Raw genomic sequence first — 19,654 nt, 5'->3', positions numbered from 1 at the left:
AGGGGGATGTGAAAATGTAGAAAAACAGAAAGCATTCACATCTCAGAAACCTGAATTTCAGATGGATGCTTGGAATTAGAAGAGGGCAAATTCAAATGTCTGCTCCCCAAATCAGAAACCTTTCTTACAGGGTCTCCAGTCAATTAGGGCACTGCCTGTGGATTATTTTTCACTATAGATCTCCACAAAACATCACCCAGGATTTTGCTTATGTAATGATACATAAGCAAAATACAAGGCTTAGTATGATCCTTATATTATATGTGGTTACAGAAGTAAAGCATTGTATACAGACAAGTGATTAAATATCCCTCTCAGGGAATCAGAATGTAGCTACCCTCACTTCTATGTGTATTGAGGTAGCAGTGAGCAATGCCATAGGAAATAAAAGCACTGTTTTGCTGGATGTACTGTAGTAGAGCTCAAGAGCAAAATGACAGGAAATACATATAATACGTATATATACATATGAGAAAGGTTTTCGAAAGCAAAGATCTAGTGAGTCTGCTCTCGCTTGCCCTGTTCTTTGAGGCAACACATGATCTCAGTTCTATTGCCTAATTAATTCTTTAGCAAGAAGTCTTCAGGTTGTTCTATATGGGGTCCCTGTTGGGTAAGCAAGCTATCAGCTTCCTGCTTGGTTTGGGTGTAGGGTTTTGGTTTGTGACATTACTTACATTTTTGCTGTTTCTTTTAGGGTATTATAAGTTGGAAAAACATCTCAAGGGCTCAAAATCTGCATGAGATGAAGAGAATGTAACAGTATGTTAAATTTTGGGACTCATGTTAGACAAATATGTGAATTTTTGGAGAACAAAGTAGAGCGAAGCCAAAAAAAAAAATAAATTAAAGCAGGTTAGGTGAACAGCTAAAGGAAGATGGATTGGGCACCAGGTGGCACCATTTTCCCATAACAAGATAATAGTTGATGGATGGCAAATGCATCAGGTAGTCCTGATAGGCTTCCAAAAGTCTCTTTGACATCAGCGTCCTCTCCCCGCAGTAGCTTCTCACTTGTTCTTTCTTTGGTTTGGTGCTCTTGGGTTTGGGTCAGCTGTTCGGGAGGCAGCAGATGCCATCTGTGACTGTTGTAGGGCCACTAGGACACTAGGATGCTGGTTGGCGTTTTGGTCAGGAGTCAATGCCCGTGTCCAGCGGCCCCTTCCTGGAGCTGCTAGGGGATAAGACCAAGCAAGCGACCAAATATCTGCAGCAGGTGAGGAATAAATAGGTAAGGAGGTGTAAGGGGCTAAGGGGGAATACAACAGTGATTGGGAGAAAGAAAGAGGCAGGAATTTATCAGAAAGAAGAGGCAAATAATTGCAAATCAGTTACATGGAAGGGAAGTAAATAGAGAAGCGTATAGATAAGGACACTAAGTAGTAAGCGTGAGGTAAAGAAAATCATGGAAAGAAGAAACAGCAAGTATTCCGTCTGCTCCTGTTTTCTTCAGGGGTTTCATTCCTTAAAGAAGAGGGGGGAAAACAGAGAGAAGCGTTACAAAGAGAATAAATAGGCGTCAGAGGAGAGAGGGAATCCAAGAAAAAATCAATTTTATCTTATTTCTTTAAAGTGGTTTATGGAGAACATCTTTTAGGCTCTGGTGGGGGAGGGCAGAAGAAATATTAGAGGCGTGATTATATTGAAGTTTTATCAGCTGTCCAATCTCACTTAACCCTCTGGTTGTTAATGGTGATATAGCAGTAGATTTTACAATTGATAGCTGAGTTTGTGCTCTTCAGATTTGCATGTCGTCAATTTGGATGGCACAGTTGCCTCGACTTTTTATCAGAGGCTTAGCTACGTCAAGGAGTAGTGACAGTAAATACTGCATTTTGCCTTGGCATCTTCATTCTGAAACCCATGGTTAAAAGCTTTTTTTTTTCCAGATTGTGCTTACTGCTAAATTTTGAAGTATGTAAGGCATGTTGCTTCAGAAAGCGATTTCTGTCTTTAAGGTAGAAAAGTGTATTTCAGCATCTGATAACTAAAAAGAAACTTTTTCAAGGTTGCTGACCCAGACACTTCAAGACAGTCTTGAATTTAGTTAAATTCTGTTTCAGGCTGCTTTTATAGACCTTCCCTCCGCCCTCCCCCCTTGCGTATTCCCTCGGTGGTCTTTCAAAAGCCAGGTGTCTGGGATTGTCTCCAGCCTGCTCTGAAAGCACCCCAGGCCTTGGATTAATACATGAGAGCTGCCTTTTATTTAAGTCTGTCCATTTACATAATGCCTGCTCATTCAGACTCACTTGGAATGTACAGCCAGGTTGAACCAAAACCTTTGCAGGGCAGTAGCGCATGGTCCTGGTTTTTACTGAATTTAGCTTAAGATATCACACCTTTTCCCAGTGAAAACAAAAGAACAGTGCTGAGGCACGTCTGGATTTCTGATTCGTATGTGTGTTTTTAAAGATCTTTGATCTTCATGTAAACCGAAGAGCGGTATGTATCAATGAGCTTATAATTAGTGTGTGAATACAGACCTAATATCAGGATGAAAAATTCATCATGTGTATATGTGGCATGACAGTACCTTGCTAGCATCAGAAATGCTTTCCCTAACACATAGAACACATCTACCTAGACTGCACAAATGTAGCGCTCTTATACCAAATTCTCACTCTGAAAGCGTTGTTCCCATGAAATGAAGCACTTTAATAAAAAGTAATCTCATTTTCTAAGTGCAGTTGTGAATTACTGATATCTTGAGAAACTAAATTTCTCATTACCTTCTCCTTGCGAGCACATAGAACTGCAGGTTGGTTTTGTTTTTGTTTTTGTTTTTTTTTTCCTTTGCTTTTCCTGATACCTGATTATCATCTTGTGTCCCTTGGCATTGCTTTTGGTAGAGGTGAAAGTCCTTCTTGGTGTTCTCAGAAGTATGTTACAGGGACCCTGTGCAGTTAGGAGAGCAAGGAAAAGCTGCCGAAAATAACCAGACCTGCTCTGAGTGTTTTTTCATAATGTTCACGCTGCTGAATTTGCAAACAGAAGGTATTTTTAGTGATCATTTTGATCAGAGGTGATATCCAGGTTCTCCTGCCTGACTAGCACTTGAGCAGTAAATAAACACAGCGTGTACTTTCAGGAAAATCAAAACGTTACATGCAAAATACACAGTGTGTGCTTTTATGAAAATTGAAATCAGGTAAAAGAGCCAAATTTTCAAATACATTCACTGTTAATTAGGGACAGGCTTTCTTGTCACATGTTGCTTTGAAAAATACAGCTAAGTATAAGTGCATTAGAACGGCATTGCTTTCACAATATTTTTGTCTTTGTTTTCACATGAAAACACTATAGAGTTTGAATAATCAGCTGATTCAAGAACATAGATACTGATACATTGATGCTGCTTGGTTTCTCTACTGAGCAAGCAGTTGTTTCCTGTACATTGTTCCTTATGTAATTCACATATTTATGGAAATACTCATTTAGACTGGAGTACTATGTTAATAAAGTGTTGCTATGAGATTATCATTGCTTTTAGCCTACCATACCATTGCTTACAGTCTTTCAGTGACTTAAATGCTATCAGAATGCAATCTGATAAATTTTAATTTTAATAAATTAATAAATTTATTTTTTAATAAATTATCTTGTTGAAGAATGTATTATCTAGCTTGAAATTTATAGTTGAATGAATATTTCAATGATACTCAAACATGCAGAAATTTCAATTTTCTGTTGTTTTCTTCTTGATCCAGAATTGCTGGTCTTTGTCAACTTTAATTTTTTTCCAAAGATCAGAAACTTTTGTCATTTTTTATTAAGAATTCAAAGTTTTTTTTATTATTTTTTTTTTTTTTGCCTTGGACATATCAATTAAACTAAGTTTCATTAGGTGTGTTATAAGAACATGCTATTTGCTGTACAAATTAGGCATCTACTTTATTGTAAAATTCTGAAGCATTTAAGTATTGAAGTATAAGCACAAAAGGTGTTAGAGTGCATAAAAATTATTAGATGTAACAGCTGATCAGGTATATTTTGGGGAAGATAACTATGAAATTGTTGCCAGTTGGGTCTTGATACTCAAATACTGTAAATGGTTAGGCTAAGAAGAAGGAGCTGGAAATCCTAACGGATTATGAAATGGGATATAGTTAGGCAGTAAGTGATTATAAATACAGAGGTGTGAAGACTGTAAATATTTAAATCAGTGTTTAAAGGTTTGGTAACAGAGTGAGAAAAAAATGTTGACAAATAAGAAACATAGTGGATTGGAATAAAAATCTGCTGTCTATTGTGAAACAAATCCTTATTAGGTGTAAGTTTTTTTTAAACCCAGAGATACGTACTTTATTCTTACCCAGCAAGGCTGTGTTGCATTGATATGTTTTTAGGTGGAATTATTACTGTGGCAGGATATCACATCGCTTACAGATTGAACCTGATTCACCATGGTGTTGAGAGGATACATAGAGGATGTTGGGATCCCTGATGGTACTCCGTAAATTTTTCCCTTGTCGTAATGTGCTATGGTTCATCTGGAAGATAAATACTGAAGAAATGGCTGTGTTCTTTGCTCAGTTTTAAGGACTGGGAAAATGAAAGGGAGAGCCTCTCAAGAAGGAACTATTTCCTGTCTAAAACATCTTGTTACCTCTAAAGATGCCTCCATAACAAAATAGAGGCATGGGATCTCAGTATTTTGATCATACTAGCCAAGTGGAAACAAGCAGTGATCCAAGAGCAAGTACAGGCCATCATGGAGATGCAGGTTTGATGGTGATGTACCTCTCGTGTCCAAAGGCAGGAGGAATGCTGTACTTCACAGGGTGCACCTCTTGGCCCTCACCTCAGTGTCGTGTTTGGTATCGAACACTTTTGAGTAGTCAGGGGCCCAGCACGTCCCAGTAATTCCCCAGGGCCAGTGGCTCGTGAGAAGAGTTGCTTGGATCAGTCAGCATGGACTGTGTGGGAGCATTTTCCACACTTGGTGGTGATGCCTTTACATCAGCTTTCTCCTCCACTAAAGTGCTCTATGGAGCTTTCCATTAGCTCCTGTAAATACTGTGGTCCCCTTTTCACCATCACCTGCCAATCACTGGGTCACCATCTGCTGGGAGAAAAATAAAGCACCTGCAGTGCTTTACGTAATATGAAGGCACTTGTCCCATTTCTACTGCCTGTTTATTCCCTGTCTACAATAGTTGAGGGCTTATTTGACACATTTTGCTATGCAAACCTTTTCTCCAAAAAATAAACAAATACTGACAGTGTGCCAACAAGAGGTGAGCACAGAGAACATGTTCAGTGCTATTTCAAGACAGTTGGGTAGGGAAAGAGAAGGTAAAGAGGAAGCATAACTCGTTTAAAAAAAAAAAAAAAAATCAAGTTTTAATACTCTTGGAAGTTGGGTTGTGTGACCATATTACATCCCTGATTATACAAACCATGATACTGGTTCCAAAATGAAGTTTTAAGAGGTGTGCTTTTTTTTTTCCAGTATGTTTCCCTAACGCATTTTCTATGGAAGAGAGGATTTCTGAGCTTAAGTAGTTGGGAATAATTGTTATAGAGTCAGCAATGAAAGGTTGAGTTTGTGAAGATAGCCTGAGGGAATGGGCTCAAACAAAAGTTTGGTCATTATAACTGTATTGATCAGAGAGAAAAAGATAACCCATGATGACTAAAGGGAAAAAAGGATGAAAAGAAGGAGGGAAATAGCTAGTAATAACTTCGTTGTAGGTGTCTGGGGAGAGGGGGAAGATTTTGTTGGTAATCTGTCACAGATTCCTAAATCCCCTAGCCTGATTTTAGGGAGAGAAATACTGCTAAATCACTCAATGAAAGCTCTTCAGCCAGAACACAGGAGAAAGACTGCAGCTTAAATAAATAAATAAACTGAAGCTGCAGCTCAAATAAATAAATATGTTTTGGTAAGTGGTTTGAGGTTAGCTGGAAGAAGCTATTTAACAAAATCAAATTTGTTTTCTAAATATTTGGTTTTTCACAGAAATACCGTAACTTTCAGACGTTAATTACTTTCATTTATTGTTTCTTGATTATCTGGCATTTAAAGTTCAAAAGGCTACTTTGCACAGCTTGATTTCAGGTTTTTGTAAATAACGTGAAATAAATAATGTGAGAATGGGCAAGACAGAATCCTTGGCTTAACCACTTCAAAGGGTGTAAATACATTGTGAAGAGAGAACTTGTATACAAAGCTGACAATAATCAGTTGTGGCCATAGTAGAAAAATATACTTTAAACAGCTGAAATGCACACAAATGAAGTGTACCTTAAGACATTTTAAATAGCTGTGTTTCAGTGTGCAAAACAAATGATACGTCCATAGTAGATTTTCCTGTTAAAAGGTAGGTTTTGAGATAAGAACATTGAATTCAAATTAATCACGTTCAAGAAGCATCTGTATTTTCTTCTTATCTGCCAAAAATTGTCTTTTTAATTAAATTTGTTATAGCATGCTACAGCTTTGGTCTTATAAAAATTGCTTGGCGGACTGCATAACAACACATGATTTTTCCTCTGCACTACACAATAAGCGGCAGTAACGAGGGTTTTTTTTAAACGTATTAATAGGGTGCGTAAATTCCCCCTTCTTTTTGTTCTATGGGCTGTTATGCTGGTTTTGAAATTTTTTAAGCTTGCACATAGAGGAGCTCTGTGCTGCCTTCTGGGTGAGGACATGTAGGGGTCTGCACTAGAGATGCAGACCGGCACCTCTTCAGTTCCAGCATATTGAGCAGATCCTCAGCAGCGAGAATGTGGAGGAGAAGCATGCTCAGGCTGTCCTGATCATAGGTATTTTGAGATGAAGAAAACATGTGGAACTGTGCTAGCGAAGAAATCCTCCAAGTAGCCAAGCCACAAGAAGGCTCAGGTCGTTTCTGTTTTCCTTGGCTAGTGCCGATGCTGTGTAGCAATTTCTGAGGAATGGGTGAAGCAGGAAATTGGGGCTTCCAAGTGGAAACTCGAGTTCAGTCTGGCTCTTCAAGGAGAAATTTAAGAAGGCTACCATTAGAGATACGATGCCTGATTGTTTGAGGCATATGTCTGAAGCTGACCTTGAAAAAAATCCCGCTGACAATGAATTGCACATTGTAAGCCATGAGTAATGGAACATGGATATAGCTATTGTATGAGAGTGGAAAACTGCCTGTGAGAGATGGACTTTAAAAATCAGAGTTGGGTGGGTTTTAAAAGCAGGAATACTACAACTGCACATTGTTCACCTTTCTCTAGAAGCAGCAGGGTTACTTTCTGTGCTCTGCTGTGCATAGGCTAAGATTAGGAGAAGTAATGGTTTTAGAATTAAAAACCAAGTCTGGTAATATACAGATTTCATCTCAGAAAACGGGTGTGTTTTTAGCTCTATTGCAGAAGTCTTGGTTTCATTTTACAGTAAGTTAAAATCTGTTTTCAGTTACAGTGAAAGTACAGATGAACGTGGCTTTAGTTCGTATATCCTACAGCTGATCGGATTACTGGTTCTGTAAGTATGTAACTAAGAGCATGCATAGTAAAAGAAGACGTTACATAGTAGTTAAATTAAGCACCAGTTTGAACATTTATGCAGCTTTGCACACTCAGTTGGGTCCAGTTCTCCTGCATTGAGGACAGTTTGTATTCTGCAGATACCATGTAATATCTTCAGGATACCTCACACAGGATTCATTTAGTCTGTAAGACAAATAACTAATAACTATCCTTGAGGGTATGTGACCCGTGTCTTATGACTGGGGGGGGGCGGAAGTCAGCTGCTGTCATTTATACTTTAAAGAACTGTAATATCTCTCTTCAACACACTTTGTCCAGCTTCCCTTTGAATTTGAAGCTCCACATTGCAATAAGCTATCGCTAGCGTATTGAAGCCAAATAAATTGTTTTCCAAGAACTGCATTTATTATTTCCAAGGGCTGTCATCTTATCACACGAGATGTAAACCATTTACAATGGGGAGTATTTTAAAAACCTGTAGTGGGAATGTACTCAATATCCCCTACTTTAGCCTTCAGTCCTTTAGAATCTTACCTGCGCTGGGACAACAGAGCTGAGATGTTAAAGAGGGCTTGTGCATGAGCAGGTGGAAGGAAGCAAGAAGTGACCAGATGAAGTAGTCAATGAATGACAAATAATGTGTGCTCCTTGCTTTAGAGTATGGAGTATTGAACTTTACAGATATAATTACCAAGTGTTTGTCTTTGCAAGAAAACTGTTTTTAAAAGTTGCTTAACAAACCCAAATCCTTTGTGCTAGTGGTGTTTTGTTGTTGGTGTTTTTTTTTTTTGTTGTTTTATTTTTTTCCTTTTGGTTGGTTGGTAGGTTTTTGTGCTGTTATATTTTCTGTGCCAAAGATGCACTTTTATGATATTTCCCCAAGGTTGTTTTGGAACACTGTCTTATACTGTCTTATTTTCGTTACTTATATAGTTCCTTACTTTATACAAAAAAATGCTACCATATTTCATGGTTTTCTTTATATATATATATATATATATATATATATATATATATATATATATATATAAAACCTGACATAATCTCAAGATTTTCTGACAAAAATGCTGTTTTTCTGGATTTAGAGCTGCTGTGCGTTAGACACTTGCTATGAGTTTCTCTGTACATACATGTAGACCTTTTCAGTGCTAATGGTTGAATGCACCTAAGCTGGGTTTTATAGTTAAGGCTATGGCATAGCTGCAACTTTTCCATTTTGTAAACAGATTTGTTCAATTATTATTATTATTTATTTCTACTGTAAGGCTATGTATCTGAATGAGCTGGCATCTCATTGTACACTTGCACCTAGGATGAGTCAGTTGTATGCAGTAATGCAAACTGCTGTGTGGACCACTTTCATTGTTGTTGAGGTGCAGTCCTTGGGACGTAATCTGTAAGGTATTTCATGAAAACAAATACTAAAATGTCTAAAAATGTAACTGGAGTGCATGCTACCTTGATTTATTTGTATTCAGTGAGTTCTCTCTCACCGATTACATGAGCTACACAGCGTGTTTATTCAGTTCTGGTATATACACTGTCATGTGCAGCTGCTAATCAGAGATTAATAAGGTTTAAATTGATGGTACAGCAGAATAAGCAGCATGGTCTTTATAAACAGTTGAGTGTTTGAGTAGAAAATCCTTTTTTTCATGCTTATAGTGAGCCATTGTGGAGACCTGATGGTGAACCTGGTCACTGGCACTGAGCCACACAGGTTTTCTGGCTTTCAGAACACAAAGTCAGGGTTGGAGTGAAGTCCTCTGGTAGCAGAACTACTTCCATTTTTACTGAGATAGCGATGGCCTCTTAGCTGTTTCTGGGAAGTTAATATTTTCTGAGTGGGCTCACAGAGGTGGGGTGGGTGTCAGCTGCCATTCCTTTATTGCTGTTCCACATCGTTTTACAGCCCTGTAGCCTTCAAAGGCAGGAGAGCACCGAATTACACCATGTACTGCATATATCCATTCAGCCCTTCTGACCAAGTAAGTGAAAAAAACGATGATGTGGAAGATCTTTAAGGAAAATCCTTCCCTTTCAGGAAATTTATTGCTTCTGTTTGTTGACCTGATCTGGGAGTGAAACATGCACCTTTGTAACTGTATATACAACTTACAGCATATGATCTCAAGTAGTTCAGAAAAAAATATTATTTGCTTGTGACAAATGCACAAAAATACCTGGCCTCTTTGTTTTTCTAAGACAATACTTTAAATATGTGCTGTTGCAAGAAGAGAAGAAAAAAAAAAAAAGCTTTACTATGAGTTAGAAATCTGAGCTGCAACTGTAGGATAATTAGAATAATCGGTCCCAAACCTAAAATATTGCTATTGTGTAGTTAGTAAATATGACATTGGAAGCAAAAGTCATGTTTTTCTGATTGCTGGGTAGATAACATGAACATAAGATGTCTTAATTCAAATATGGATACTAAAGAAAAATTCTGGTGATTAAATTCCAAATTAATGAGTATCAAAAGTGGGGCAGAAACATCTGTTTACAAGTTTTGGGAGATTCGTTAAAAGTGCCAAAAAAGCCTTATTTAGGTTGAAACAGTAATGATGTAAATAATCGTTACTTCCAATTTAAAATCATTTTTATGGTTGCGTACACACACACAGAGCACACCTAAGACTCAATGGGCAGCTTGGTTATTCTGTACTTCCATTAAACAGGTAACAGATGTTAGCCCTCCCAGATAGGTATGAGCAATCTTATATCTTATCTGCTACGTTTAAGTCTTCTGAATTTTGAAAAGCAGAGCAAGGTGTTGCATCCCTTGCATCTGGCATATTCTTGATTTTGAGGTACACAGAAATTAATTTATTTTTAACCTGTTAACTTAAATGTCAGCTTTTAAGCGCTGTTCACTAGTTACCTGGGTAAAGTTAAGCATGCTTTTCCCTGAAATCAGCGTTAATATTACAAATAGGACAGTTAAAATAGTATTTAAATGTATTAAATTTGATCTACAGAATGCAGTAAGGGTGTGGTATTTATTCTTTTCATGCTTGCTGCTGAATTTAAATAAATAACCTTTCACCCTCATTTTTCCGTTTGTGAAATAGGAACAGTCCTAGTGTATGTGTTCTGAGTTATAAGTAGCATTATCATTATGATATCAAGAATTCATTCAGGAGAATATATTTGCAGGTACAGGTTTTTTTTCATTTTGGCTACATTCTTTTTCTCCTGCTATTTTGTATACAAATTTAAAGCTAAGATACCTCAAAGTGGAGTTTGTGTCTTAGCATAACAACTGACCTCTGCTGAAAAATAGCATGAAGTATATAGCACAAATCCATATACTGGAAAGATAATTAGTATCTTGCTATTTTGGACATAATTTATATATTTTATAGGTATCAGTATTTGCATTTAGAAATGTATCTTTCAGTTGCTTCTTACTGATGCTTCCTTCTAGTGAGTGGAAATACAGACAACTTTACAATCTGATCCCAGTCAGTGTTAGCTTTCTAAAACAATATGCTAAGCTTTAAACAACTTTTAATAAGTGTGTGTTTGATAAATAATTTTTCTCCACTTTATGCATTTGGAGAACACATGTATTGGGAAAAGAAATATTCACTGACATATCAGAGAGATGAATGATAAGAATTTGCAGGGAAAATGGGATGTGGGTGTCTGTAGGATTCGAGGCTGCAAGGAAAATTTAAAAAAAAAAAAAAAAAAAAAAAAAAAAAAGGTTTTTCACTCACATACAAGAGAATTACAAATAACAGTGGAAAAGATGAAAACAATATGGGATGGAAAACTATAGCTGTGCTTAAATGATTATTTTTTCCTGTAAAAGGTGTTAGCTTGTTTAATTAAAAAACAAACAAAACCCACAGAACACAAACACATGCCCCCTGCCAGAAAACCAAAAATTACAGAAAGCAGAGACCAACAGAGCTCAGTTGTGTCTTTGTTTATACTTACCTGTAACGTTGAGTAACCAGTATCCAAGTTAAGGAGTGGATTTGGGGATTCCTAGGTGGAGAAACCCAGCGTTTGATATCCTTGTTAATAACTGACTTGGGGTGCTGCTCTTATGAGTCCCATAGCTGTGTAAAGCAGTGTGATATGGAAGTGTCAGGCAGCTGAAGATGTGAGCAGATCAGCTACATGTTTTTATCTTTTAGTCTCTGTCAAAGTAATTTACATAGACTTGTGGTTAAGGCTCCAGGTTTGGGTGCTTATTGGATTGCTTGAGCTTGTTGGGGGAAGAGTAGTGATGAGTTGCAAACCAGAAAAGGTGATAATCTCTTAAAAATAAAAAATAAAAAATAAATATTGCAAGCTCATGACTGAGAATTTCTTTAGTTGAAGGGTTCTTGTGTCTGAGGATAACCCCAAGAAATGTTAACAGCAATTTTTTTTTGGATTAAAATCTCGTAAAATAAGGACAATTGCACTGGTTCCTTAAAATGTTGTTAGAGGTCTAAAATGGGAAGTTGTTAGCACCTCTGTTAGGAAAATAGTTTTTTTAATATAATTACATTTTTGCTAGTGCTTAGTATTGTCAAGGAGTTGAAATGGATTCAACAGCTACCAATGTATTATCTGGTGGTTGTTTCACCTCTTTAGAAAAAGAATTAAAGAAAATCTGTCTGTAGTGTCTGCTTGTGTCTATGGCACAAAAGCTACCTGAAAAATTCTCAAGGCAGTGATAAGATTATTTTTTTTTCCTACTAGTTTTTCACTTGCTTAATTTGCTTTCTTCTTTTTAATACAAGCAGTTGACAAAAACATGCCATTTTGTTCAAGAAAGTGCACTGAAATTTCAGTTACGCCTTTATGAAGCATGGTACTTTAGGTATGCAAAAGATGTCAACGATTCAGATGAGCATTGCGCTAATGAACGTTATGTGGGCTGCGTGGCATTTAACAACCAGAAAAGCTTTGTTAATGCATCATTAGCAAAAAACAAATTCTTTCTTTTCATTACTTATAACTTAGAGTGCCTATGCATGCCACGTGTTTGTTGTCTTCAACTGTAGCCTTGCTTTTTTAGTCTTGATAAGTTGCAAATAGTATTGATTTCCTGTACTGGTACCATGTGTACTATGATAAATGGTTTAGGCACTAGCATTCAAAGAGATCTCAAATAGGCCAAACAATATTAATGTCTTAATAGCAGTACGTTCTTATAGATCTCTACGTAGTAGATGAAGTATCCCACACAGATACTGGTACTAAGGAACATTTAATCTAAAGGTCTGTCAGGTATACTTGTGAAGGCAGCTATATGTGAGCATGCAGCACTTCCAGTCTGTTTAAGTAGCGTAAACACAGAAAAATTAATCGTGAATTTAGAATGGGAGAAATTAATGCCTTCCCTGCTGTGATGTTAGTGAATCAAGAGATAGTTTATGCTAATGATTCATGTATTGGAGATGAGTGTAGTAAGCCTAGTCTTTTGTTTTGGAAGGTAAATAGAAGTTGCTGAGATACTGAACTGTTTCCTTTTTCATGAGCAGGTCTGGACTGGCAGGTTTGGTCTTGTCGGAAGAGAAATTTGCTATGTTAGTAATAAATTTACGGTATTGTCTGTTAGCCTCATAATCCTCCTGCTTTGCCTTTGTCGTCTAGATTAACAGTTGAGATATATACATACAAGATCTGTTCAGGAATTAGAATTTGTGAATCAGAACTAAGTATTAAGAATAGATTCATAGGGAGGAAATAAAAACAAAAAGGGGAATTTCTGTAGGGATACCTAACATACTGAAATATTCTCTGGGACATTATTTAATAATACCTTAAAACTTACAGTTAAATGAGGCAAACCAAGTTGTTTTTATACTAGCTTGAAACTTAACTGTAAAAAGTGAAATAAGAGGACAAAATTCAAGTGAAGTTGTTCCTTCTGTAGTATGTAAGGCTGGATCCAGTAAGGAATTAAATGCAAGGGGAAACAAAATGAATTACGAAGTATCTAGATGTTCCTCACAACTCAAGAGTTGTTAGGATAAACACCTTGTGAATGGCACAGAAGAAACGGAATACATTGCCTGAAATACCTTTCCGTGAAATCCTTTCCTACAAATAGATATGGACGTCTCGCAAGGATGAGTTAAGGAAAGGTACTCCTCTCATGAAAAACACATCAAAGCTGCTGAAACTCTGGGAGCCTTTCTTCCTATTAAGAAATAGTTTGTCTGCCAACTCTTTCTCTCTCTCTTGGTATTGACATTAAATCCAAAACAGTTCTTATATCAATAAGATGACAGCGTGAGGAGCTGTTCCTTCCCTGAGTGATAGCCTCAGAAATTGTAAGACTTCCTATTTCTTCCATGTGCTGATCACTTATTAATTTACCAGAGATCTTGAAGGATGCCGTGCTCTTCAGGCTCCTTGCTCTGTCAGGTGCGCTGAGAGCCTGAATGCAGAAATTGTGTTACTGTAAAAAATAATTGCTGTTAGAAATTATGTGGTGATTCTGTGTGAACAGGTATTTAAGTTGGGAGGGACCTCCAGAGGTTGCTCCTTGCTCAGCTCCGAGCAGGCCTGGTGAGGCCAGGTTGCTCCATGCCACATCTAGGCCACGGGTACCTGCAGCATGGAGACCCCACAGCCTCGCAGAGCACTTGGCCATCCTTGTGGTAAAAGCTCCCCCATCCCCGTAGTAAGGGGTCACAGCTCCTTAGGAAGTGTGTATATTTTGGCAAAATGTTCTGGTTTCAGATGAACTAGCAAGCAGAAACAGACAATCTTTCTGCTGCTGTCCCCTCACTCTTTCGCTCTGAAGCCAAAGAAGCTGTTTTCATACTGCAGCTGTTGCTAGACTGCTTACTCCTCACAGAGCTGTACAACACTTCTTACACTTAAGTATGTAGTCTAGCTGTAATTTTCTAACTTTTTTTTTTTGTGTTAGTGAGAAAGAGTGCACTTTTCTCCTAGTTGATTCTGCTTCACTAATTGGCTTTCCGTTTTCCGCAGGAGTCTATTGCAAGGTGGATCTCCGAGACACAGGCAACGATCAGGCAACAATTGCTTTAACTTAGAGGTCAGCTATTGTTAAGTTTCCTATTTGCTATCATATTGGCAGGGAAGTGAGAGAAAACTGAGAACGGGGTTTGAGAAGGATGACATTTCCATATGTAAAAATAGTTTGCCCTTTTCTGTGGATGCCTATAACCAAGTAATATTTGTCCTCAACCTTTTCTGGCGTTACATACATCTTACCCTTTATCTTTCAAAATGCGAAAGTTCTTACCTCCCCCATCTCTAGTTGACAAACAAAAGTTTTTAATAGTTATGCTTCTTCCCTCACTCTCTGCCAGGAAAAAAAAAAAAAAAAAGCCAGAAAACACCCTTCAGTTTGTTCAGTTATTGAGCTGTGCTGAGAATGGATTTTGAAAGGGGGTAGAGCTGGGGATACAATTTTTGGCTGGGGAAAGATGAATCATAGCTCTTCCCAGGCAAACATTTCCCCTAGTTTCTCACAGCGCACATCCTTTATTGACTGAAGGTGTGTCTTACCTGCTTCCAAAATGCGGCAGTGCCCAGCCCCTTCACTCCAGTAAAAGCTGGGAGCTGCTCAGTGCCATAGGGTTGGGCCATGTGGGCCACCAGTAGAACAAGCCGTTGATTCTAACATCTAAAATACTTGATTTCTACGATAATACAAATAGAAGGAATGTGCTGGAATATAAACGTGAGTAAGATTTCTTTTCACAAAAATAACTGCATAATATGTTTCTTCACTGCAGAATGCTACAGTTTAATAGGCTAATGATATACCAAAAGGTTAATCGGGTGTCCTCTTTTTTCTGAGGCAGCTATTTCTTGGAATAGCTGTTTCTAAGCTTTTCATCCCAATTTCTGTCAACCAGATTTCCACAATGAACAGCCCAAAGGAGCATAAACAGCAGCCTCTGTTGTAGAGTGTGCTTCCTTTTTACTTTAAAGCTATGATTAACCCTTTTTTAAACATCCTTTTGATGTGACCAGACAAAGAGAGGCTCACAGCCCTCTGGGATTTGCCTGCAGTGAACCTTCTTCAGAAATCATGACCTTGACTGTCCAAGTGACATGGCTCTCAAGTCGTTAAAGTAGATTTTAATGAAAAGAAAGCGGGATGTCAAATATGCATATTTGTTTCTGAGGATGTAGTGTAGCTGCTGGCAAGACTTTGTAATAGTTAAAGCACGTGTGAGTGTGTTAACTATACAAATTGATGCAGACAGGATAGAAGACAAAAGTAGTACCATGCAGAAACACAGTGGAACAAACTGTACTATCATCCTCTTGTCTAAACTTGCAAGCGTTGAATGCACTGAAAATGAACACGAGTTCTGTTTACTTATGTCCTGGTGTAGTAATATCGACAGCCTTTCTCTCAGTAGCAAGGACATTCTTTTTAATGCAGATATATGTATACCTTTTCCTTTATGGTCATAGCAACTTCTTGTCATCCGAACCAGAAAGTCCCAAGTGAGGCTTTCCCATCACGGTAGAACAAGAACTCAATAACTTGTTATTCAAAACCCTACGATAGAATACATTTCTGTCTTCACAAATGGGGTTCTTCACACATTTTCCTGGGAAAAAATGCACTCCAGTGATTTTTTCAATGTATGCACTGGGTTATAAAGGGAGTTTCAGAGATACTGTACTTATCAGCTGCACATGAACAGTTTGTGGTTTGAAGAGGGAACCTGGGATGGAGAAACCCAGCCTTCTGTATCCAATTTTACCCAGCAGAATATGGCATTAAACAACCCTATTGTGTGTTTAAAATTTCATTTTGTCTGTTTGAACAGTAGGCCATATGGTTTATCTGGAAAAGCTTATGGATTGTTTGTTCATCATTGTTTTCTCGTTTTCTTCTTTATAAATGACATTATATGAGGGGAAAATATTGTGATATTCAAAGATAAGCCTTGAAGTTCAGCATGGTGTAAAACTACACCTTAGGTTTTAATTATTTAATTGTAATGCAGAAGTTGTGCCTTTTTGATTTAGGCTGTACATCTGAATTAAAGGCGTATTGAACTGAAGAGTAAAGCTCAGAGGACTGACATATTTAATTTGGAGAGGGTGTGGATGTTTTGTTTCACAAGAACTATTTGAGGAGTTGAACTATCTTCAGGAAAAGAATATATTACTCTTTTTAATGTGTGAGCTGGCTGTATTTTTTGACATTGGCCAGTCTTTTTTGTTTTAAAGAATGCTGTTTTTGTTGTTGTTGTTGTTGTGCTTTTTCATTGTTGTTTTTTCCTTTCCACTGTGGCCTACATTTATTTTCTAGTCTCCTTTTATATATTTGCTTATATATGATTTTTTCAAGACACATTTCGGACACTCTGTCTAACCTGTATTTACTAAAAGTGCAAAAGCTGTGCAAATACATGTGATGTCTTCTACAGGTACATGTGTGAGGCAGGCTGGAATGCTGTGTATCAGTAGTTATTTAGTTAGCTTTTGGCATTGCTGCCTATTACAATTTTAGATGCATGTTTTGAATGTGGTATAGCGTTTCTTGCTTCTGAGACTTAAACTTTAAGTGGAACAGCCTCACAAAGAAATGTCCTTTAATGATAAGATTGCAAAGTGAAAATGAGTGAGCAGAGAGAGTACGCCAGGACTATAATAATGTTTGTAACATTCATTAAACTGTTTGTTAAGTAATGTATTCAGACTGACTAGTGTTTCCCAGCTTCTACATCACCCATTATGTGTTCTAGTAAATTAAAGCTAGGAAGCCTTTGTTGGAGTTATAATAGTTGAACTGACATGTAATTCCCCCAGACAATAGGTACAAGCCTGCAAGCCTCTCTAATTCTTTCCAGTCTTTACATTTATTGATTCTTTTGTAAACGTGTTTCATCCAATCTATTACAAACATCACTGGTTAGAAGTGTGAAGTTTACCATGTTTGACCTAAGGCACGCTAAAAACAATAGCATCTCGCATACTATCGTGCATCCCAGGCTTAGACTTAATCAGGAGATTTGGGTCTCTAACTACTCAACTGATTTGATGTCCTGCTTTGGTTAGAAGTGACATGTTGATTCTTTCATCTCACTGGTTTGGATCTGAATTTAGTTCAGCTATCATTTGTGTTCTATGCTCTAATATTTTATCACTTGCATTGACTTCTCTAAGTAGTTTACTTTGATTCAAGGCTTCCTTTTGCCTAGTCCTGGGTAATGTTTTGCATATACAGATGTAAGTTTCTTACTGCAAAGTGTGAATGTAATCTATTTTTTTTCTCAAAAGGCCATTTTCTTTGCATCTTCTATTATTGAAAATTTACCAAATAATCCATCCATAATCTTTGAATGAATAGAAAGAACATTAAGTTCTAGTGAAAAGAATATAATGCATTTTTATTTTGTGCATATATTATACTGTAAAACATATGTAATAAATAATCGATGGTAAACAAGCACATCTTATTTTTCTCACTATATTAATCATCAGTATCAAAGCTTTGAAGTTCAGTAAATAATTTATGGATGTTGTTAGTGTAAGCAAATCAAACCGTGCTCCTGATCCTGCAGGCTTTTTGTCCTTGTTGTTCCCAAGCAGAACCTGGATTGGCCGCAATGCTGAGTGAGAAAGGGTGCATGAGTAACCCAGCAGGTTCATTAAACATACTGAAAATGAAATTGAAGATTTTATGAAAAAAATCAAGTGAAATACATAATGAAAATTGTCTTACACAAGTTCTAAATTATTTGATTAGGGAGTAGGGATAGAACAGGGGACCTTAGATATTAAAATACAGTGATGGAGGTAAATGCTTTTAATACAGAACAGAACATGTTTTCAGCCTGCTTTGGTTCACAGAGCTTCAATGAGGGTGTCTCTGGCCTGCTTAAAAATCTTGCTGAGACCTGCTGTGTTTGTAAAGAATAATAAAAAATAAAAAAAATAATAATAATTAAAAAAAAAAGCTGCCAGACAACAAAAATCAGGAAATACATGGTTCTGTCCTTTAGTGAAATATTCTCTATGATACATGTTCTAATTCCTCTGTTTTTTCTTGCTTACATGGAAAAGCCAAAGACTTCAGTGATACTTTTAGGGGCTGAAGATATGTTTTCCAGGTCATTCATGCTCTTCAGGATGGCTTTTACTATATCTTTTTATAGAAGTTCTTAAATACTCCAGTAATGTATTCTCAGTTTGAACTCATTTTCTGTCTTATTTCAAGCTTCAACTAAACCAGGAAAAAAGATGTGATTTTAGGCAGATGCAAAAATCCTGTGTAATTTCGTAACTTTCACACACTGGTTTGTAAGGTCTCATCTCCAACCCTCAAGACGGAGTTTGGGCAGGGCAGAGCAAAATGGTTTGAGTCCATCCTTTTTTGGCTGCAAAAACCACCGCAGCACAAAACCTCACACGGAGGTTTCCCAGGCTGGGTGGGAAGTGGAGTAAAAGTTTCATGTTCCTGATAATTTCTGTTACTTTTTTTCTTGTGAAAAGCATTGTGTACGTATAAATACAGATGGCATGATAGTACTTGCGCTCAAAGCAACGGGGTTGTCTTTGGCCTCACTAACTTGTCGGTGTGTGGTTACAACCTGCAGCTCTTCCTTTACTGTGCGGTTTTGCAAATGTGAACCCCTGAGGTTGTGCTTTGTTTCTGACAGGGGAGCAGGGGATAAAAATAGGTGCTATTTTGTACAGCCGTAATTACAATGAGGCATCACAGTGAGCCTTTAAATGATAACTTCAGTGCGGCGCTGAATGTATTAGGTAATAACAGGAGGAAGCAATTATTCCCTGGTATGAGATCTTCTGGGTTTGAGATGCGCTGTCATGTGAGGCTTTCTGCATAGATGATGATTTATAGGGGTCATGAGCGAGATGTTGGGAAAGTCAGCAAGAATAACAAGGATAGTTAGCTTTCTCTTGCCTTTCAGGTGGTTGTTGGCTCCCAAGATTTCCTGTATACCAGTGTTATTTCCCTTGAAAGTAGCATGGGTCCTGCCTTCTGCTGGCAAGACCACATGAAGCTATTATCTTTATTGGCTCACTAATTTTGCTGGTGTGGCAGATGACAGAAGAGGAATGTTTTGGAAAGTTTCTGTCTTTGACAAATATGATGATAATTCACTTGGCAAAGGCAAGTTACTGCTTTCTCCCTATTGAGTAGTAATAACCTTCTCCAAGAAATGAATTTGTTAAACGTTTTTTTTTTTTTAAAAAAAAAAAGAAACAA

The 19,654-nt window shown here is 37.4% G+C and overlaps 1 protein-coding gene across 15 annotated transcripts in view; it reads left to right on the top strand.

The window, feature by feature from the left end:
- Positions 1-19,654, top strand: part of TENM3 (teneurin transmembrane protein 3) — a 416,659-nt gene that overhangs the window by 23,746 nt on the left and 373,259 nt on the right. Inside the window, exon 1 of one of the 15 annotated variants that reach the window (XM_032186153.1) lies at positions 14,421-14,482. The exons of 13 other annotated variants lie outside the window; for them this stretch is intronic. The gene's annotated coding sequence lies outside the window, so the exon portion shown is untranslated. Of the gene's footprint in view, positions 1-14,420; positions 14,483-19,654 lie in introns of those variants that run through there. One more of the 15 variants, XM_032186167.1, reaches the window with a different exon arrangement.

The sequence above is a fragment of the Aythya fuligula genome, chromosome 4 (assembly GCF_009819795.1).
Source record: "Aythya fuligula isolate bAytFul2 chromosome 4, bAytFul2.pri, whole genome shotgun sequence".
Lineage (NCBI taxonomy): Eukaryota > Metazoa > Chordata > Aves > Anseriformes > Anatidae > Aythya > Aythya fuligula.
Note: the sequence above shows the minus strand (reverse complement) of the source record. Positions and strands in the feature narration are given on the sequence as shown.